This window comes from Triticum dicoccoides, chromosome 5A (genome assembly GCF_002162155.2).
Source record: "Triticum dicoccoides isolate Atlit2015 ecotype Zavitan chromosome 5A, WEW_v2.0, whole genome shotgun sequence".
NCBI classification, from domain to species: Eukaryota; Viridiplantae; Streptophyta; class Magnoliopsida; order Poales; family Poaceae; genus Triticum; species Triticum dicoccoides.
The window spans coordinates 487776027-487798975 of record NC_041388.1 but is presented as its reverse complement, the minus strand read 5'-3'; the positions used below and the strand labels follow the sequence as shown (position 1 = coordinate 487798975).

The 22949-nt window shown below is 47.2% G+C and overlaps 1 long non-coding RNA gene across 2 annotated transcripts; it reads right to left on the bottom strand.

The window, feature by feature from the left end:
- Positions 1-18751: 18751 nt before the first annotated feature.
- Positions 18752-22050, bottom strand: LOC119302374. Of its 2 annotated transcripts, XR_005147531.1 has the most exons (3): positions 21555-22050; positions 20244-20358; positions 18752-19051 (listed from the first exon to the last, which is right to left on the bottom strand). It is a non-coding gene; the product is annotated as an uncharacterized LOC119302374 (long non-coding RNA). The 2 variants fall into 2 exon arrangements; XR_005147530.1 differs by lacking the exon at positions 21555-22050 and having other exon boundaries at positions 20244-21548.
- Between the last annotated feature and the right edge of the window lie 899 nt (positions 22051-22949).

Genomic DNA, 22949 nt, shown 5'->3' with positions numbered 1-22949 from the left:
GAATCCCTTGGATACAATTTACTTTCAGTTTCTAGACTAGCGGATTTCGGTTTCAATGTCTTATTCACTGAAGTAGATTGCCAAGTGTTTCGTAGAGACAATCATAAAATGGTCTTTACCGGTATACGTAGAGGAGATATTTACATTGCTGATTTCACTAAAAAGGCTCAACCTAGAACTTGCTTAATTACCAAATATTCTAAAGGCTGGTTGTGGCATAGAAGACTAGGTCATGTTGGTATGCGAAATCTTGATAAGCTTATTAAAGGTGATCATATCCTTGGAATAAAAGATGTCATATTTGACAAGGATAGACTTTGTAGTGCTTGTCAAGCAGGGAAACAAGTTGGAGGAAGTCACCGCGCGAAGAACATCATGACCACAAGAAGACCACTCGAGCTACTTCACATGGATCTCTTTGGTCCAAATGCCTACAAGAGTCTCGGTGGTAACTCATTTGGTCTAGTCATAGTTGATGATTTTTCAAGATTTGCGTGGGTGTTCTTTCTTGATGACAAATCACAGGTCCAAAAGATCTTCAAAAACTTCGCTAGGAAGGCCCAAAATCAGTTTGACGTGAAGATCAAGAAGGTTCGGAGCGACAACGGAACGGAGTTCAAGAACGCAAATGTGGACACCTTTCTTGACGAAGAAGGGATTTCACACGAGTTCTCGGCTACGTACACACCTCAACAAAATGGAGTTGTTGAAAGGAAGAACCGGACTCTTATCGAGATGGCAAGAACAATGCTTGATGAGTACAAAACGCCAAAGCATTTTTGGGCGAAAGTGGTTGAGACAGCTTGTCATGCAACAAATCGCTTGTATCTTCACAAGCTACTCGGCAAGACGGCATACAAGCTCCTCACCGGTAACAAACCCCAAGTTGGATACTTTCGAGTATTCGGCTCAAAGTGCTACATTCTTGATAAGCATCGTTGTTCTAAATTTGCTCCTAAATCTCATGAAGGTTTCCTACTTGGTTATGGCTCAAACTCTCACACATACCGTGTCTACAACAATTTCACCCGAAAGGTTGAAGAGACGGTAGATGTGAAGTTTGATGAATCTAACGGCTCGCAGGTAGAGCAATTGCCAATTGATGTAGGAGACAAAGACCCTTCGGAAGCAATTCAAGACTTGTCCATTGGCAAGATTCGTCCAACAGAAGTGAAGGAGAGTACCTCGTCCGTCCAAGTGGAAGCTTCTACCTCACGACAAGGTGAACCAAGAGTTGATATGGAAGCATCCACAAGTGGGACACGCCAAGATGAAGAAAACGAGGAAGCACACCAAGATGAACGTCAACAACCTCCTTCTCCACCACGACAAGAGAACGACAACGTCAACAATGAAGAAGGCCAAGAAGAAGCACAAGATGAAGAGGATGTTCCACCCCGACCCAAGCAAAAGCTTTCACGAGTTCGAGCAAGAATTGCTAAGGATCATCCCGTCGAGCAAATCTACAATGATATCCAAACCGGGAGAATCATTCGCTCTAAAACTCGTTTAGCTAACTTTTGTGAACATTACTCATTCATCTCTAGCATTGAACCTATGAAGGTTGAAGAAGCATTGGAGGATCCAGACTGGATAAACGCTATGCATGAAGAGCTACACAACTTTCAGAGAAATCAAGTGTGGGCATTGGTCGAGAAGCCCGACAACAACCACAACATCATTGGTACCAAATGGGTGTTTCGCAACAAGCAAGATGAAGATGGACAAGTGGTTCGCAACAAAGCACGTCTCGTCGCCCAAGGCTACACACAAGTTGAAGGTATGGACTATGGTGAGACATATGCTCCCGTTGCTAGACTTGAGTCCATTCGCATCTTACTTGCTTATGTTAATCACCATGATATCACCTTGTACCAAATGGACATTAAAAGTGCTTTTCTAAATGGCAAAATTGAGGAAGAAGTTTATGTTAAGCAACCTCCCGGCTTCGTCAATCCAAAGAAACCTAATCATGTTTACAAACTTCACAAAGCCCTTTATGGTCTTAAACAAGCTCCTAGAGCATGGTATAAATGCTTGACCAAGTTCCTTATTGAAAAAGGCTTTGAAATTGGTAAAATTGATTCTACTCTTTTTACTAAAAGGGTTAATGGAGAACTATTTGTGTGCCAAATTTATGTTGATGATATCATATTTGGTTCAACTAACCCTCATTTTAGTGAGAAGTTTGGAAAGCTAATGTCGGAGAAGTTTGAGATGTCTATGATGAGTGAGCTCAAATTCTTTCTCGGTTTGCAAATCAAGCAAACTAAGGAAGGTACCTTTGTCTCTCAAACGAAGTACACCAAGGACTTATTCAAGAAGTTCAATATGCAAGAATACAAAGGTATGACTACACCCATGCTTACTAGTGGACATATTGATTTAAGATGGTGAACCGGTTGATCAAAAGGTTTATCGCTCTATGATTGGTTCATTGTTATATCTATGTGCCTCTCGTCCCGATATTATGCTAAGTGTGTGCATGTGTGCACGATATCAAGCTGCTCCTAAAGAGTGTCATCTTAAGGCTGTGAAAAGGATAGTGAGATACCTAATCCATACACCAAATTTTGGCATTTGGTATCCCAAGAGGTCCTCTTTTGATCTTGTTGGCTACTCCGATTCGGACTATGCCGGAGACAAGGTTGATAGAAAATCCACTTCGGGTACTTGTCAATTCCTTGGTAGATCTCTTGTGTCTTGGTCTTCCAAGAAACAAAACTCGGTATCCTTATCCACCGCCGAAGCGGAATACATTGCCGCTGGTTCATGTTGTGCTCAATTACTTTGGATGACCCAAACTCTTAAAGATTATGGGATATATGTGAAACATGTTCCATTGCTATGTGACAATGAAAGTGCTATTAAGATTTCTCACAATCCCGTGCAACATTCTCGAACTAAGCATATTGAAGTTCGTCATCATTTCATTCGAGATCATGTTGCAAAAGGGGACATTAACCTTAAGCATGTTCGCACCGATAAGCAATTGGCGGATATATTCACTAAACCACTTGATGAGAAAGTGTTTTGCAGGTTGAGAGGTGAATTGAACATCAATGATGCTTCAAACTTGGAGTAGGAACTCCATTTGATACATGCGGGGCATGAGCCTATGACTAATCCTCGATATTTCGCTTATGATGCTATTCATATGTCTTGGATATATTTGTACCTTGCATGGTATCTAACCCGTGTAGGTACTTGGATGAATCTAAATATATGAGATTGCCACAAACTCACATCTTGAGCAATTTCTACATCACCAAGTCTCTACACAATGGTGGTTGAAGACAAGGAAGCACGAAACCATTCAAACATATCCTTTGGCAAATTCTATGTTGAGTCTCATGATTGTCATTTTGGATACACAAGTGCTCTTCCTTGCAAAGCTAACCCATGTAGGTAGATGAACTCAAACTCCAAGTGGTGCTCCCAACTCTTGATGAACTACATCAACCTTGAGCAACCCACACAAGTTCAACTACATGATCAAGATCAGCACCACCACCCAAGGTATGTTATTCCATCTTAGAGAAGCTTTACTCCAAGTCATGAGACAAAGCAACTCGACAAGATGTGAATACATCAAGATGCTTAAACAAAAAATGGTAACCCCATTTTGAGCTTAAACGATGAGTATGACCTATGATCAAGTGCTCTCACTTGACTCCTAAGTCAATATACTCTAACATAGGTGACTTTGTCACCGACCATTTCTAGATGAAGTTCTCTAGTGTTTCTCCGTGCTTTTGCATTTGCATATTTGTTTCTCCTTTCAAAAAAAACTTCATCTAGAACTTTTAGTTTCTTTTCTTTCCTTTTTGTTCTGCATTTTCTGCATCCAATTCATTGCAAATCTTTCAGTAAATTCCTTGCATATCCTTGTGAGATCTTACTTGTCTAGTGAGCTGAGGTGACAAGTGGTTTCACTCTGATGAACTCGATCACATTGGTTTGTTCTCTTCGGCCCAACCGAAATCTTTCGGTGCAACCGAAGCACACAACTCAGAGTCACCGATTCCATCACAGGAAAACCAACTTGCCACTTATTCCTGATTTCTGTTTGCTCCAGCTCCACTCAATGATTCTTGTCCTCTACCAGCATCATATTAGACATGCTGCTTTGCTCTGTGACTCAAGGACCAACCCATTTGTATCACATGTCCAGAAGAGCCCTTCTTGGAAATTGATGTCAAAGGGGGAGAGAGAGATCACATCAAATCTTAATCATTCCTATAGGGGAAGAAATAGAGAATACTCAGGGGGAGAGAGTTTCTCAACTAGGAGAAAGTAAAATCATCAAAGACCCCAGATGCTTGGTGTTCAAGAGGAGAGATGTCACATGTCTTTAAGAGGGGAAAGACATGTTTGGTTGCTTGCTTTAGCTCAAGCTCTGTTGTTTCCTTTTTGTTGCTCTGATTTTCTGTTCCCTATCTTCTCCCAATATCCCATGCAGATTCAGGGGGAGCAAGACATCTAAGGGAAGGAAATCTCTGATTTTATTGCATATCTTTACCTTTGGGGACATGTCTATATCCAATGTGGTACTTAGTACTCACTCTACGTGTCATCTCAGTCTTGGTTCTCTTGTGGTTTCTCTTGCTTGCTCTGGTCAGTAGGTGTATCTGTGTTATTTAACCTTGTTTGCGCAGGTTCATCCCATCCTAAGTTAACTCAAGACCACAAGGTAAGTATATGCATCACAGTCATGTGAATGAGAAGTTCTTGCTGATGTACATACTGTTTGCAAGAAGGACTCATGAGCATGAAGGTACATTTCTCACATTCACATCATTTGCTCTGATGCATATAGCCAAGATACATGTACCACATTGCTTAATATGTCATGTTTACGCATTCACATGCTCCTATATTCAATATTCACATGATTGCATACATGTAGGGGGAGCCTATGCATGTTACATGTCTTTCCAAAGCTTTACTTGATATTCTCTATATCTTTATCTAAAGCTTTGATGTATGTTGTCATCAATTACCAAAAAGGGGGAGATTGAAAGCACAAGTGCTCCCTGGGTGGTTTTGGTAATTAATGTCAACATATCTCTTGTTGGACTAACACTTTTACCTAGTATGTTTCAGATAAGTTCAACAATGGAGTGGCATGGACTAGAGGATGTGGAACCCCTTGAAGATGCTAAGGACAAAGGATTGGCTCAAGCTTCAAGCTCAAGACTCTACATTTTATATTTTAGTGATCCAAGATCACATTGAGTCTATAGGAAAAGCCAATACTATCAAGGAGGGATGAGGTGTTGCTTAATGGCTTGCTTGCTCAAAGTGCTTAGTGATATGCTCCAAAATCCTCAACTACTTTCCCACATCCACATATGACCTAAACCAAAAGTCAAACTCGGCCCCACCGATTCTTTCTATCCGGCACCACCGAGTTTCAAATGTCATAGCCACTGCCACAAACCCTAGGCAAATCGGTCTCACCGATAGGGATCTCCGTCTCACCGAGATGGGATTGTAATCTCTCTGTTTCCCTTCGTAACGTTTCGGTCTTACCGAGATGAGCGATCGGTCCCACCCAGATTGCAATGTAAACTCTCTGTTTCCCTTTTGTAACATTTCGGTCTCACCGAGATGAGTGAATCGGTCCCACCGAGTTTACCTGACCAACTCTCTGGTTAGCTTATTACCAAAATTGGTCCCACCGAGTTTGTGTAATCGGTCACACCGAGATTACGTTATGCTCTAACCCTAACCATATCGGTCCTACCGAGTTGCATCTCAGTCCCACCGAAAATCCTAACGGTCACTAGGTTTGCTGAATCGGTCCGACCGAGTTTAACCATTCGGTCCCACCGAGTTTGGCAAATTGTGTGTAACGGTTAGATTTTGTGTGGAGGCTATATATACCCCTCCACCCACTCTTCATTCGTGGAGAGAGCCATCAGAACATACCTACACTTCCAATACACATTTTCTGAGAGAGAACCACCTACACTTGTGTTGAGGTCAAGATATTCCATTCCAACCATATGAATCTTGATCTCTAGCCTTTCCCAAGTTGCTTTCCACTCAAATCTTCTTTCCACCAAATCCAAATCCTGTGAGAGAGAGTTGAGTGTTGGGGAGACTATCATTTGAAGCACAAGAGCAAGGAGTTCATCATCAACACACCATTTGTTACTTCTTGGAGAGTGGTGTCTCCTAGATTGGCTAGGTGTCACTTGGGAGCCTCCGACAAGATTGTGGAGTTGAACCAAGGAGTTTGTAAGGGCAAGGAGATCGCCTACTTCATGAAGATCTACCACTAGTGAGGCAAGTCCTTCGTGGGCGATGGCCGTGATGGAATAGACAAGGTTGCTTCTTCGTGGACCCTTCGTGGGTGGAGCCCTCCGTGGACTCGCGCAACCGTTACCCTCCGTGGGTTGAAGTCTCCATCAACGTGGATGTACGATAGCACCACCTATCGGAACCACGACAAAAACATCTGTGTCTCCAATTGCGTTTGAATACTCCAAACCCTTCTCTTTACATTCTTGCAAGTTGCATGCTTTACTTTCCGCTGCTCATATACTCATTGCATGCTTGCTTGATATGTATTGTGTTAGTTAAACTTGTGCTTACAATATTAAAAACTGCAAATTTAGGGCACTTAGTGTCTAATCACCCCCTCTAGACACCTCTTCTCGATCCTTTCACCAGGGCCGGTCCAGCGCCAATACCTCCACCAGCACCAGGCGGCTGGTTGCACCGGACCTTCCCCAGGCTGGCGAGGGGATGCACACCGCGGCCTTTTGCCTCGGTGGACCATCGCGTCATCACCTACAAGGCGACGCTCCAAGTCAGACTGCGTGGCATGCGGGGCGCTACGGTGAGGCCCACGAGGTGGTCGCCCCGGAGGCTTATGTACCCCGCCTGGTGGATCAAGGGCCCGTATTGGAAGAAGGTCACGGCTCGTTCCTTGGGCCCGGCTGGGACGAGGAGGCGCCGGAGGCCGAGCTCTTTCAGGAACCCCAAGAGAGCATCGACAACCGCGCCGACAGCAACAACTATCGGGTACCACTCATCCCTCAGGAGCAAGCTTATGCTAACCATGGGTCGCAGGAGGTACAGGTCGCCACAGCGGATGGCTGCCCCAACACTGCAGCCTCTTATCCCTCAGGAGGAGGGCGCAGGGGGCTGCAGGAGAGGGGCCGAGATCCAGGCTCACCCTCGTGGCGATCGAATCAAGGTATTCTCAGGAGGTAGGCCCTCTGCCGGGGAGGTGCCCCATGGCCTTCCCCCAGCAGAGGAACCGTGGTCGTCGGGGGAACCGCTGGCGACCGCTCTACCCCATTGGCGTCGTCCTTGGTTTCCGGTCGCCGTCAATGGCGGCAGAGTGAGGCGCAAGGCGGGGCCCTTGTCTGGCGATATGAAGCAAGGCCAGTACCTGTGAAGAAGGCCCAGTGCCTGTGAAGCTCGCTGCCCCGTGACACTCTCACGTAATAATGAGTGGGGCTGTACACGCCCCGGAGTATCAGGAGTGCCGGCGTAAGGCCCTGGGGCTCCCGCCCACACCAAGTGGCAGCACTTAGCTCCGCGCTGGTGAGAAGACGTCGAAGACTAGACTAGGTGCGGGCGCGGATTTTTTGCTTTTCTTCTACCTTCTTGCTTTTTTGCTTCTTCCTTGTTGGCAAGTTTCTTCGGCTTGGATTTAAGTTGGATTTGAGTTCGAAGCTTGCGTGCATTCAGGGAGGGGGTGTTTAGTCTCGTTCAAGCAGTCTCTTGCGTTCTGGTTTCGGATTTACGCCCCAAGCTAGCGTCAGCTACCCCCCCTCACGAGCCCCTCGTGAGCCGGGCCGGGCCAGGCACGCCTACAACCGGGACCACTGTCTCTGCACCCTCTCCGGAGGTCCTCATCACAGGATCAGCAGGTTAATCGGGGGACGCCAAAGGCGTAGCGTCCCCCCGCAGGCCCGCTCAGGGCACGCCAGGGTCGGAAGGTAAACAAATCGACTGAACCATCACCGGGCTAGCGACTAAACTCACGCATAACATTGTGCTCACCAGAGTATGGATTACAAATCTTTACATGAGGGGCCTCCCCTCCCAAAATGCTCTTATATTCTTCAGGGCCAAGCCCGAGTCTTCTTCATGCAGGATAAACTGCGGAGACATGCGGTCAGACGGACATATCGCTCACCGCGTCTTCTGGGGGATCCTCGGAAGCGTCACGGGCATCACGGACGTCGTCGCCCCCACCACCTGCGTTTCCGTCAGCCCCAGGCTCATCTACAACGCCGCCTTCGTCAGCACCCATGACCACACCATCGTCATCAGACGCGAAGGCCCTGATGAGGGCGTCCACATTGTTCTCCACCCACTGCGCTAGGTCGCCCCGGACAACTATGGGCACAGGCGCGATGGCAACATCAAAGTCGAAGTGGGGGTCCATCTCCTGCAAATGGCAGAAGACACGGGAGAAGACGCGCCTGAGCAGGGCTAGGCTCCTCTCCTCAACAAGCTCGCGGGCTCTCTCGGAATGATCCTCCAGAAGCATCACCACGTTAATGAAAAACCAAAGATTGCCTGCGTAGCTGGCCTCGTGCGGCTCCTTAGCGGCAGCCTCGCAAATCTCGCCTAAGGCTGAGTTGGCCCTCTCCCTGAGCGTCTGAAGCATGGGAACATGCTCGCGCTCCAGAACCCTCCGCTGGCGGATCTCGTCCTCGTTCTGCCGCGCGATAGCCTCGGCGTCATCGATCCTCCGTTGAAGAAGAAGCAGCTCAGCCTGGGAATAGGACAGCTCCGCCTGTGCCGCGTCAAGGGCGGGTGCGGAGGAATCCGCACGCCGCGTCTCTTCAACCAACTTGGCCTTGATGGCCGCTGTCCCGCCCTCGGCCTCGGCCCTGATCAGCATCGACCTCGCCTCGTATTCGCGCTCGAGGGCCGAGCGACCTCCCGCCACACGGCGGTCAACCTCTTCCTGGACCCGGGCTTCGCGCGCCGCAACGTCATCCTCCGCCTGGGCCGCCAGGCGCTCCCTCGTCTCCAACCGCTCCAGGTCAAGGCTGCGCTCGGCGGCCTCGAGCGTCAGCGCCTCCTCGCGCCTCTGGAGCTCCGCCCGGTTGACGGCGGCCTCCTGCATCGACCCAAGGGCCGCATGGCACAGCTCTATTTGCTGCTCCAGGGAGTTGCTCCGGGCTTGGAGCTCCCATACGCGCTCCTTCGCATCCTTGCGTCGTCGGTCTGCCTCCCGAGCCTCCTCGACGGCCCGGGAGCAGGCCTCCCGCGAAGCCTCTAGCGACGCTTCGGCCTTCGCGTTGTCGAGGTCACGTTGATGACACGCAAGGGCAATGGCAACCTTTAGCTTGCGCCTCTCAGCAACGCGCAGGCCTTCAGCCTCGAGGCGCGCATCCTCGGCAGCAAGCTCTGCTCCGACCCGGTTCACCGCGTCCGCCGCCCCCTGGAGGAACTCTTCACGAAGGGCACAACGCTCTCGAGCGCGCTTGAGCACATATTACACATCACCATCTTCCGCTGGAGCATGCAGAGGGCCCTGAGGCGGTAAGCCCCCTCCAGGCGTGGGGCAGGGGCTGCCGTCCCAGCCGTCGCCGGATGGACCGCCCTGAGAGTCCGGCCCAACGTCGATCCACCCACGGAGGAGGAACCAAGGACAGACCTCAGCCATTCGCCTTCTATGACCAGAGAAGGGGCGTGGGGCAAGCCTGACGCGCCCCAAGAAGACTCGCGAAGAAAGGGCATCGGGCGAGCAAGCTCGAGGCGCCCTATGGAGCAGATCACTCCACCAACCGGTCCAGCGGCGAGGGCGCCACCCGAGCTCGGCGGACCCGGAGCCAGCAAAGGGGGCGAAGCTGCGGGGGCCGGCTCCTGGGTCGACTCGGCGGACTCAGCAAGGCGGGACCTGAAGGGCCACAATCAGCCACAAGGATAACAGAGAGAATGAGCAGGGAAAGAAGAAGGCTTACTCGTCCATGGCAAAGTACTTCCTGCGCTTCAACAAGCGGCAAGGGCGGTCGCTGCCACCTGAGGCCTCCTTCCTCTTGCGAAGGGCCTCGAAGTCTACACGAAACCGACCCAAGCGCCTGGGGCAGGGGTCGGCCTGGGGCGCAGAAGAAGCCTCAGAATTGTCGGTGCTGGAGGAGTCAGCTTTGGGGGCACCGTTGGGTGTCGCCTCGCGAAGAACATCTGGGGGCTCGGGAGCCCCGGCCTCAGGAGCCGAAGGCCAAAAGCCAGCATCAACCGCCGCCCCAGGGTGGGCCTCGGGAGACGTCGCCTCCGAGGCTTCACGCGGCGCCACCACCCCGACATCAGCCACCTCAGCTCCCGTCGACTCTCTCCCTGCCCTGTCGCCTGAGGAAGGACCGCTGTGGGCAGCGGGGGGGACAACCACGGCAACTGGATTCTCGCGTGACCCGGTGAGGCCAGCCGGGCGCAGCCCCCACTCATCGAAGCTGGGCATTTGCTTCACGAAATCATCCCTGCCGGAACAAAGGTATAGGAGGACGCCACCACTCCGTAGGCCGCCTGGGGAAGGATCACCAGTCAAGACCCGAAGCACCGTCCGCAGCACTTCGGGCGCCAAATCCTCCTCCTGAAGCCGCATGCGGTCTCCGCGCCCCGCAAAGTCAAAGGTAGGAGGTGAGCGGGCAGCCAAAGGAGGAACAACTATGTGCAACTATGGGTCCGCTTAGCCGGGCGCGTAGCAAGGCGTCGTGGGGAAGCGCAGACACCCACGCCCAATCAACCGCCACACAGCGCCCAAGGCCGCAGGCTGTTAGGGCCCGCGGCGCTTCGTGCTTGCCCCTTCGCTTCTCTGCTAAGCCAAGCCCCCGCGCACCTTGGGCCCGGGGGCTACTGTCGACGTTCTGGGAACGGGGGTCCCCAGACTTGCCTGCCTATGGCCTATGGCGTGGCTCAGGTGGGGGCCCAGCACGGCCCATCTTCATCAGCCCAAGCTCAAGACCCTCGCGAGGGGCCAAGCCTCGTGGGGAGGACGACATGAAGCTTCCTCAAGAGCGGCCTCATTAGGTAGGCTCGCGAGGAGGCGGAGAGATCAATGCAAGGGTACCTCGCGAGGATCCCATGACGCAAGCCATGACGATCAAGGCCAGGCGGGCGCCTGGCAGGCGCCAGCCTGCGCAGGGTCCTTGTTTCCCCTTTGGTGCAAAGGGGGCAAGCACAGGCCAAGGCATCAGGCAAAGGTTACCATTCCGGTGCAACGAGACCAAGACCAGCCGGACGGCCGGACGGAGGTCACCGTGGAGCCCAAGACGGCGTCATCACCAGTGCTTTTGGCAGCCGAAGACCACCTTTGGTCAGGATAACTTGTACTAGATGTTCCCCTTCAAAATGGCCAATTGGTGGCGCCCTTCCCGCTCAATTATTCAGGGAGAGGCCCAGGGCCTCTATAAATAGAGCTAGCCTCCAGAAAGGAGAAGGGAGGAAAAAGGAAAGAGAGAAAGGAAGAGAAAGAGGAGAAACCCAGTAGAGACTAAGTAGAACACACCGCACCAGCTCAAGAACACCCCTTGTGAGGCTGTTCTTCCCCTGTACTGTCCATCATCAGCCCCTGAGGCAATCCAGCACACCACACACTAGAGTAGGGTATTACACCACAACAGTGGCCCGAACCAGTATAAACCTCGTGTCTCTTGTGTTGTTCATCATTTTCATCTTAGTTCGCACGAGAGGATCGGATGTAGATCGGTAAGGGAGAGATCTCCGCGCGCACCCCAGTGTTCGAACCTCAAGCGTCTGCCGGAACCCGAAATCCGACAGTCCTCCATATCTCATCCATGGATAAGGGTTCGTCGAGGCACTCGACATCAAAGTGACCGGGGTACAGGCCATCAAGTGAGATCAAGAAAACAAACTCCTTTGTGGATCCGAGGATGACGGAGAAGTGCTCGAAGGCGGCTTCAGCAAGGGCAGTGTGCTCGAAAACCATGCTGTGGCCAACCTTCAACACAAAGACATGGTTTTTCTGTTGGCGGTGAGAAGCATGAATACAAAAGGAGGAACTCGCATGTCCATTCTTCAACCAGATGAACCGGGAGTGTTGCCTGGTGATGGAGCGGTTGTGCGTGGCGAGTCCAAGGTATGCGGCCTTCAAGTGGTGGCGAAGCTAAGCCTCAAAAGGTGAGAGAGACTGGAAGTCTTGACAACATTGAAATGAGCAACTAGCTCACATACGATCATTAACTGTAAGGAGATGTGGCCTATGAACTTCACGCTCCAGCTCTGGAAGCGCCACACCATCACCTTGAGACGCATGACAATGCGCTAGAAGGGGTCAGGGCCGCGATCCATAGAGTACAGCGCCTCAGAAACCATGAGGTGGAACCCCTCGAGTTGCGGCCAGAACCTCTCAAAATGAAACCACCTAGTACCTGGAGGGCGAGCAAGCAATCGATGATGAGAGGACAATGATCGGAGGAGGCGAAGGAAAGGCATCAAAGGGGGCAGTGTGGGTGTGCTACGTCCTAGTTGGATGAGCAGATGATACAATCATTGCGAACCAACATGGGAACCTCATGCTCATTGGGCCAGGTGTATCGGCGCCCATGCATGTAGATGTGACATAATTCCTCATTGGCAAGGAATCAATGGAAGCAGTTCATAATTCGAAAGTTAAGTTTGGAGTTATTCTTCTCTGTCATGGAGATGATTGACGAGCCCAAATTTTATGATGTTTTCACCTTATGTTTTATGCCGCAGTAGAAGGCTTTGCCAGATTTTACCATGCTCATGCACTTATTTTTACCTTTTTTCACCAGGATGCCATTTTCGGATGTGTTTGGGAGTAAAAAAAAGAATGCCAAGATATGGTGATAAAATCACATCCATTAATGTGGCACAATATAACATAAACGAATTAAGAAAATGGAAGAAGAAAAGAGCCTCATGGAGGGGTCCAAAGCTCTAAATTACGCACGTGGTCATACTACACGCCTTTGCATCGTCAAGTACTTCACCCCTCATGATCGGATCGGGGAACAAATGCCCATTGCCACCAGAAACCACTCCAGGATGCGGAACCCTAGCCTCCGGAAGGCATCCATAGTGGGAATCGATAAGGAGGACTCCTCCATCTGCATCATCTTGTGCAAGGAGACACCGACATCACTACAAAAAAAATACATCTGTGACATTATGGCCTGAACGAAAACTTTTTCCGTCATGGATGTGACACTTCTATGATGACAATTGTGACAAAACACATATCATCGTAGATGTGGTGGGATCCTACTTCTATGACAAGAAATTATGACAGAAAATGCGCTTTTCATTCTGTGCGGGTTGGAGACACACCTACATGACATTCTTTGGGCCGTCCATGACGTAAAAAATCATGGTAGAAGTGAGGGCGAGGAAATTTTTGCGGAGTTCCCGGTATATGGTGGGTGGTCGGGGCCGAGCGATGTAGTGTTTTGCGTGTTTCTTTCGTATGCACACGCGTGTGCAAGCGTGTTCGCTAACTGAACCCAATCGAGTGAGGTGTTCACGTAGTAAACCCGAGCAATCGATCGATCAATCCCTCACACTAGAACACGAGCGATCGATCCCACTACGTACTGAAGCCGATCGATCCCTTCGCCGCTAACTGAACCCGAACGAGACCTTTGCTGCTAACTGAACCCTACCGATTCTTCGCTGCAAACTAAACCAGAGCGATCGATCGCTGCTGCCTCATTACTGAAGCCGATCGATTGATGCGTTGCATTGAGCCCCCGTGCGAGACGTAGCCGGTTGGTTGCCTGTTGATGAACAGTGTCTGTTGCTACCACACGCACGATATGTAGAACGAGTCGAGACATGCATCACTCGAGCTCCTTACTCGAGATGGGGTGAGTTGACCTAGCCGTTTGGTTAGCTGTGGATGAACAATTCCTGTTGCTCCCACCCGCTTGTACACCCCACCCCAGCCGATGAGAGTTGGATGAATATGACCCCCTGGTAGTAGGCGGTTGCCGCTGGATTAACAGCACCCCGAGGAGGCCGTGCCGCGGTATGCCACATCCTAGCCGGTTGGGGGATGAACATGACCCTGTGGAGGCTGTAGGAAGTCGACGGTGGATGAATAGTAGCCCGTGGAGGCTAGAGGTAGTAGAAGATGATGAATAGTAGCCCCTCAAGTCCCGTTTTGCGGTACGCCACACCCCTCCCGATGAACGGGGCCCCATTTCGACTGCAGATGGTGGGAGAGAAGTCTGTTTCCTCTGTTTTGCGGTATGCCTAACCCCTCCCGATGAACAGGACCCCGTATCAACCATAGGCGGTTGAACAGAAGGCTGTTTTGCGGTACGCCGGACCCCTCCTGATGACCAGGGCCCAGTTTTGACCATAGGCAGTTGAACAGAAGCCCGTTTCCTTCGTTTTGCGCTACGCCAAACACCCAGCCTGTGGGGGTCGATGAACAACACCCCGTTCGGCTGTTCCGTCCCTGTTCAGCTATTCCGTCCAAGCTAGTTGGCTCCTGATGAATAGGATGCAGTTCGACCCAGTCAGTTGCCCCCTAATGAACACGAAGTTGTTTCTCCATTCTGAGCTAGCCGGTTGGCTATCGATGAACACAAGGCCGTTGCTACCGTCTGTTGCCTCTCAATGTACATGAGCCCTGGCCGTACATATGCGTGAGTGCACGTTTGAGATCCCGCCCGTATGTATGTGCGTGACTGTATTTTTTGTAGCATGGATGTACGTATGTGTACACGATTTAGAGGGGACTGTCTAAACTCCTGTGTCGGGAGCTCTACTACGACACGTGCCTCTACTTACTCGGCCATGGTTCATCATTGTAGAGAGACCGGTCGATTAGTATGTACCTACACGTTTGCAACCAGACAGATAACGCTACGTGCGCTATGACCTGGTGGGTTCCAACTGTCAGGGGGATAAGGAGGCACTTTCTTGCATGCGAAGATATATCTGGTGGGTCCGAGCTGTGATGGGGAGGAATCATTTTTTTGCGCGTAATAAGGAGGCACTTCCTCGCGTGGGAAGATGTAGCTGGTGGGTCCCAGCTATCAGGGAAGGGAACTTTTTTCCGCGTAATAAGGAGGCACTTCTTTGCGCGCGAAGATGTAGCTGGTGGGTCCCAGCTATCAGGGGAAGGAATCATTTCTTTTTTGCTTGTAATAAGGAGGCACTTCCTTGTGTGCGAAGATGTAGCTGGTGGTTCCTAGTTGTGAGCCTCTGCACATAGTCCTCTTCCTACGGCTCTTGTTGTTGACCACATTGACCACGCATCGTCGAGTGCACCACGGCGGTGGACGACGGCGAGGCCTAGGATGGGAACGACCTGGAGTGATTGAAGATGGGGCACTGGAGTCCCCGACAAAGGGGAGTACGAGGGCTGACTAGTTCGGCTACGCGGTGAGGCTGATGTGGCCGAAGAATAAGAGAAGGTGTGGGTGAGTACATGTATGACCTGGCCACCCGTGGGAGTAGGGTGGGGCGGCGAGGCTTGCACGGTAGCACAACCGACCATGGGAGGCAAAAGCAGGCGCTACTACCGGCGATGGTTTTGGCGGCTGGAGTAACAAGATCATAGATTAAAGAAGCAGGATGGCCGAAAGATGTCAATCCAACGACTGAGATTGTCAAAATAGTTTGTTGACTTTTGTTTTAACCATTAAATTGTTTTTTTACTAAATGGACAACGCCTTGCGCAGGCTTCGTCCTCGTGGGCCAACAAAGTCAGTTTCAAAAGTTGTGGCGGACATGTAGCCCATTTATTTAGGTTTATAGCCCATTTGCTTTTGTTTGCCAATACATCAATTTCCTAGGTTGGGTAAAACAATAGCCAATTTACTATTTCTGAGATTTTACAACACATTTGATTATTTTTTCGACTACACCTATTTACCGGGCTGGGTAAAAAATATTGCGTATATGTAGCCAATTTATCATTTCTAATAATTTACAACCCATTTGCTTTTAATAGAAATAGACCCATTTTTGGGATGGGTGAAAAAACAGTGTTGATCTGGATAGAGAATTTCTTATAAAAATTTAATATTGAGCTAGGAATTTTATTTAAAAAACTTAAGTTGGGCTTGGCATTCTTATATAAAAATAGAACGGAGTTGTGCATTTTCTTAAATAAAAATAGAACGGAGTTGTGCATTTTCTTAAATAAACATAGGCTAGGCTATGCTTATTTTAGGACAAAACAAAACCTGGGCTGGCACGCGTCTTCCGGCCTTGCTGCATTGCTGATGTTCAATGAACAAGGCATGTGTAGTGCAGTACAACTTTACGTAGCTACTCAGCTCACATTCAATGATGCTTGAAATGGCCCAAACAAGGCTTGTGTGCATCTTTTTAAAGTCACTGAGCTCAAATTATAACTTAAGAAAAAAGGTAGAGTCCAGTGAAACCTAACTAAAAGCTTTCAGGAGCGAAGAAATAGTTCAGAGGGTCCCACTTATTAGCAGACGTGAGAGAGAGAGAGAGAGAGTTAGTGAGAGAGAGAGAGAGAGAGAGGAGGGAAACCGATCAATCGATGCTCGCGCATACATTTTTCAGCCATATGCATTGCTGATGTTGAGTAGAAACTTATATAGTTGAAACAATCATATACAACATCATAGCACATTGAGCTTGCATACACAAATTTCATGCGGTCGACACAATAGGGGTGGAAGCAGTGGATCGCTATAGGTAGGGCTATCTTGAAACCTACAAAATCGTACATCACCGTTCATCATCTTGATCAATGACATGGAAATATCTTGAATGTTGTGCAAAAAAAATAGACAAACAACACAATAAGTTATGCCAGCACATTAAGTTGACGTACACCCATTTCAAAAAAAAAACGTTCAGGTACAAAAATAGAACAGGCCACAATCAAGCGTATTGGCACATTAGAGCTTCATACCTATAACTTGGATACAACTAGTACTTATCTAAGAAGATCAGTTATTACCTCAAATAAGAGCACATTTAGGCAACCAGCCCGGCTTCTTCTCCCAAAGAAGCAGTTGCCTCTACCATGTCATGGAGTAGGCCCTGTGCCATCCATCATTCTGAGTAACACGGGGAAAGTATGAGATTAACTCCTGTAATGGACATGTTGACAGACCCTGGCACTAGCGATGACATGACTTTGATTGATAGATTGACCACTTCTTTGACATGCATGAAGATTGGATACAGGTACATACCTGACATGGTCCGCGGCGGCCGAGGTGGCGATGAATTGTACAACCCCGGTTCCTGCACTGGTATCTCAACACCAATCACTTTCAATATGGTGGACGGCTTCTTCATCCATGCCATAACCGTTAGAGCCCAACCATCTGGAGGAACAAACATACTTAAGAGCTCGCCTCCTAGGTCGTTGATAAGCTCATTCATGGACTCACTGTTCCAAGCCGGTCGAGGCATGCTGTGGAAGGTAAGTTTTGTTAAAAACTCAATCTCAGAGTGCACCGAGCCCCATCCTGGGTGCTACCGATCAAAGATCACCAGCGCGCCAATGCAGAACAAATGCCGGGAAGATTCAAACACATGACTGTAATCGATTGTTGTCCGAAACCTAATAAAGAAATCAACCGGTGGCGAACAGACTTCGATGAGAAAGTCACTTATTTGGATGCCATGCGCAATGCCAAGAGCTTTGACCAGGTCATCTGGTGAGACGGGAGGCCGGTCGCCATTGATGGTTACCATCAGCACTTTGCCGGCATATTGGTTGTCAAGCACGGACACACCATTGTTGAGTGACAGCACACAACGCCTCAAGGCAGGACGGACCTCAGGATCTCCGGCTCGTAGATCCACGTTGACCAGCGAGCTTGAGTATAGGGAGTAGAGGAGGAGGATTTGGGGGAACTGGAGTAGGAATCGAGATTCCAAAGGTGAGGAAGGGGCGGGGGATTGGGGATGAAAAGGTAGCATGAATTTGGAATGTGTGCCAATACGCTCTTGCCGCGCAAGTGCACAACAACACCGGTGGCACTGGCATGTCGGCCTAAGAGTTCTTTTTCTTTTTCTTGAGCGCCCGGCCTCAAAGTTCATAGTTGCCCTGTTTGGCACTATGCTACTACTTGGCCCATATTCAACGACACCTCACATCAGTCCAAACACTACAAAAAAAGACACATCCATGACATTATGGCCTGAACGGAAAAAATATGTCATGGTTATGACACTTCTATGACGATAATCTATTATATATAAAAAGTGCTTTACGAATTTACGGACTAGACAGATAAAAGATAAATAGGCTAGAAATTACCACAAAAAATAGAAACATCCGACCATTCAATCAAATAGACAATTTTTTTAATAACCGTTAGATTAGATTTAACTTTAAAATTTTACCCACCATTGTTATTACAATGGAATAACACGTCGTTCCCATGCCTCTTACCTTTTTTTCCTTTAAAAAAGGTAAAATATCCTACCGTCAAATCGGATAGACCATCCATTAGTTCCCACAAACTCTCCTACCCCGTACTCACAACCACACCATCAACAAAAAAACATATCTAAACCCTAGATTGGCCGCACCATCATCTTCCGTGTTGCCTCAATATTCCAGCCCTACGTCCTTACTCCTCTCTGGTATGCAAAGAAAAGGAGGACAGACTGGCAGATATGGATGGAAGGCATAGGCCGACCCCTCCGACTCCGAGGTGGCTCAGCATCAGCGGAATGGCCAAAGCCAAGGTAGGTACTTGATCGATTCTACCAGACCATCCAAGCCTATCCCTGGTCATTGCATGCACATCCTTTTGTTTTTGCTATTCAACTCTTTTTCTGTTACCATAATTGTTCTATTCATCAATTAACAACACACATAGAAGTTGATATTTGATGCCAAAATATACATAAGCATCATCAAGTTGATTCTTTTGTCACATGCAACGTACATGAAAGGAGAATAACCATCAGACAATAAAATATTGGTTCCTGGCCATTACTGTCCATGGACATCTCAGCCAATAGAATTTTCCACCTAAGATTTTGATTACTGTGACTTTCTTAATCAAACTTTGAAATAGCTATTTCCCGTCAACATTCACAGTTGTCCCATAAGCATCTTCTAATCCCTTTGCACCTGCACAAACAAATCTTAGTGCTCAGATCAGGTAATTTTTATTATCTACATAGGAATAGTTATTTCGAGGTACCTAACAAATATCAAAATTATAATTGACCTCTTTGGCTCAAGGTCTGCATGACAGACATGGAGAAAATAAGAAATGTTCGCTTGTGACACAATAAGCACTGTTTTCTTGATCTTAAACATTGGTGGTTGTCACCTCCTTTTTATTATCTATGGCCTAATCCTTACCTTTGATTTCTTCCCAACTCTATTCATTTAGTAAACGGCTAATGCATTTCAAGTATCTTGATTGTCTGCTTATGAACTACATAATATAAGCAGATAATTTTTTATATAAAAACTACATAATTAAAATGCATCTCACTTCGTGGTTACACCAGAACTGCTAGGAACTAACAACATTAAACCTTTTGGACTGCGGCTAAAGCATTCTGCATGCGATTCTGCCGGTCTCACTGTCAAAGTTCACACCATGCACATATACAATTGAAGGGAAGAATAAATTAGGTCCTGCAACTGATAAACCATAGTCCATAGAACACTGTCAAGCAACCTTGGCTAAACTATGAAACTCCTCTCCTACTAACGCACCTCCCTGAAAGACTTGACACAAGTCCTTTAGAGAATTTCACTATAACTGAAGGTTTGGACTAGACCAGTTCTGGAAGTTTGAAGGATCGAACCATTACCCTCTGTTATTCCAAGACCTGTGTCCACTCAGCCGACCACCAACCGGGCTTAATTGTCTTCACAATCGCAGCAAACTTCAAACATAAGCGAGATTTATGTTCTTTTGCTAGAGTAAGTTATTTATATTATGTAAGCAATTTTAAAGTTATGTATATAACTTTTTACATTACCTTTACATGGTGAAATTCTTTCAGTGGTGAGAAGATAGGGACCACTCTATGGGAAAAACTTTTTGCAAGTATGGTTACTGGAGGTTTTGCACAAACAAACGATCATCACTGTCACTACAAAATTTATCAGATAAAAAAATTGAAGTTCAGAGTTCTCATCTTTGATTTTTTTGCATATGCTGCTCATCCTAATATTTAATTATGCAAATTTTATTGATATTACTTCTTCATTTCTCATATATACTTAAATTTATTTTAGTCTCAAAGAATTAAAGAAAGAGGCTTTTGTTTATAACAACAATAGATGTGAAAAGGAGGCGTACTCAATTGAAGATGTAGATCCGTAACATGTATGATCCGCATAATCATTCCTGAAAATGAACACATCCTTATGATAGACCTGCACCTCTACTACTCGGATTTTTCACTTTTTTGCTCCTAATATTCAATGAATGATTACAAACATGAGGACAAACACTTGGTAGAAACAACAAATAAATGAGATCAAAGAATTTGCTATCTAAAGAAGTGCTCAAACTATAATAAAGAAAGGAAAGAAGTTGCTAATAAACAAATAAAACTATATTTAAAGGGGGTCATGCTATTAACCTACTGACTAGCAGCATCCATGGACTATGACCGTTGGAATCTCCATTGTACAGCAGGACTAAATTGCCAGGCCAGGATAGCAAAACTCGGTAGTGCTTTACACATATTCTGCTTCACCGCATCAAACATGGAGAGCCAGAACCGATTTCACTCAACTAAGTATACATTATCGATTCTTTACTTTAATGTACCATTATCCATTGTCTATTTGGGAATTTCTTACATAAGAGTGGTCCATGTAGTACAAACCAAAGGAATTGGTCAGACAGAAACAAAGATTTATTAAAAAGAGCATGCGCCGCTACTTGCATACATATGAAGTAGATGGGTGTTGGCTTGAACATTAGCTAGGGTAGAGGACATCTCAATCCCAGTGAACTAGATGGATGATACTGCCTTTTATGCATTACATATAATCATAAGTACATGAAAAAATAGTATACTATAGACTACCTTCAAAATAATAACTGACTTACCTAGGCTAACAAGATATGACAGGACGGAGATGGTCAACTACTCCGCATAAGTATCGAAAAAATGCATCAACATTTGATGGAAATAGTTCAGTAATACCGAACATCGGAGATGGTCAACTACTCCGCATAAGTACCGGAAAAATGCATCAAAATTTGATGGAAATAGTTCAGAAATACCAAACATCGACACTCTAACATCTGATATTTGAAGCTTATTATATAGTACAACAATGTTGTGAGCGTCAAATCATCGTTATATGTCACGTGTAGAATGCAATCAGACCTAATTTTACTACCCAGTTATTAAAATTAATTTATCTTTGGAAATACTATTAAAACTATAGATAATCACAAATACACTAATTACTTCTTTAATTTGTTGAGGGGTCAAAAACTAATTAACAATTTGGCTTAAGCTGCGTTGGCGTCCAGACTTACTACTATCTCATTTCAATAGCAGCCAGTATACCATTTGTCACTATTAAGAAGTATCCCAAAGTATGGTTCAGTCGTACAAAGACAGAAAAAAGAAAAAGGAAGAGGGGGAACCTGTAGGTGAAAGAATGTGACACTGAAGTCGGGTTGCGACTGTCAAAAATTAAGACGGTGCGTCGGCGTGCCCGCTTGGGGACAGCTACGATGCCTCCGGCCCGGCGCTCGGGGACGGATAACAACCCCAGAATCCCGACAACCACAATCTGCAGGAGCTAAGGGGAACGAGATCCACTCCTTCAACGCCTCAATTGTAGCCGGCGGCAACTGCGCTGTTGAGTACGACGAGCTCGCATCCTCCCTCACGCAGTTGATATCAGGCCCCGATACCCGTTGACGGCCCGGGAGATCGACGCGGCACGCGCGCAGGCAAACTATGCGTAGTCCCAGCCACGAGGTGTGTGAGTGAGGACCACGAAGTAGGAGAGGAGACCGAGGAGAGCTTCGAGGTGATCCTCGCATATGCGGTAGATCCAGGCTGGCTCATCCTTTTCCATGGCTGGGAGTGGGAGCTCCGGAGAATACAAGACTTTCTTTTTTGGGACAGGGAGAAGACAAGACTCGAGAAAGGAGAAAACGAAGGCTCATGTTGGTGGTACCTGTAGCCACACTACGTTTTTTGGACGTGTACACATTGTACGCGTTGATAGTGTGGATAGTTACATGGAACTTTGCTTAGGTGAAAAGATGAGCCAACGCTGGTACTACTTCCGGTGTAGTACATGTTTAAGTTAACTCAGTCAAATGTCTATCAAATAAAGAGCCACCATGAACGGAAATCCCTTTTGGAGCTCGGCCTCCAGTGAAGCCTCCAAATTCAAATTTGAAATTTCATTCATATTTTTACATTTCAAAAAATTCTGAAAAAATATAGATATACAAGGAGGCATAACACACATGTGTGTAAATTTTCAGTTCAAAATACATTGAAATGAGGGCTGTGCAAAAAAGACAAATCTGGGCTATTTAACACATGATACTATTCATTCTCCCAAGCCATGAATTTGTGTTTTTGGTATAGGTCGCAATTCAAGGTATTTCATCATGAATTTTTACACACATGTGTGTTACATCCTTACATGCACGCATATTTTTTCAGAATTTTTTGAACAATAAAGTTTTGAATTTGAATTTTTCAAAAATAAAGGCCTCCATGGAGCTTGGCCTCCAAAACGCCTCTCCACCATGAACCATTTTAGTATATAAATGTTGTTACAATTGAGACACTTATTTTGAAGCAGAGGAAGTATATCAAATTCAAAAAAATGAAAACATGTTCACTGTCAATTAAAAAGAGAAGGTGAGACATAATTAATGAATATCACAAGTACACACTTGTACACTAATAAGTTGATATGTCAGTATATACATTTGGAAAATGATACATATATAAATTGCGCCCTAGGATTGTGAAAATTTAGAATGTCCTTTTTTTGCGATGTTCTCCCTGAA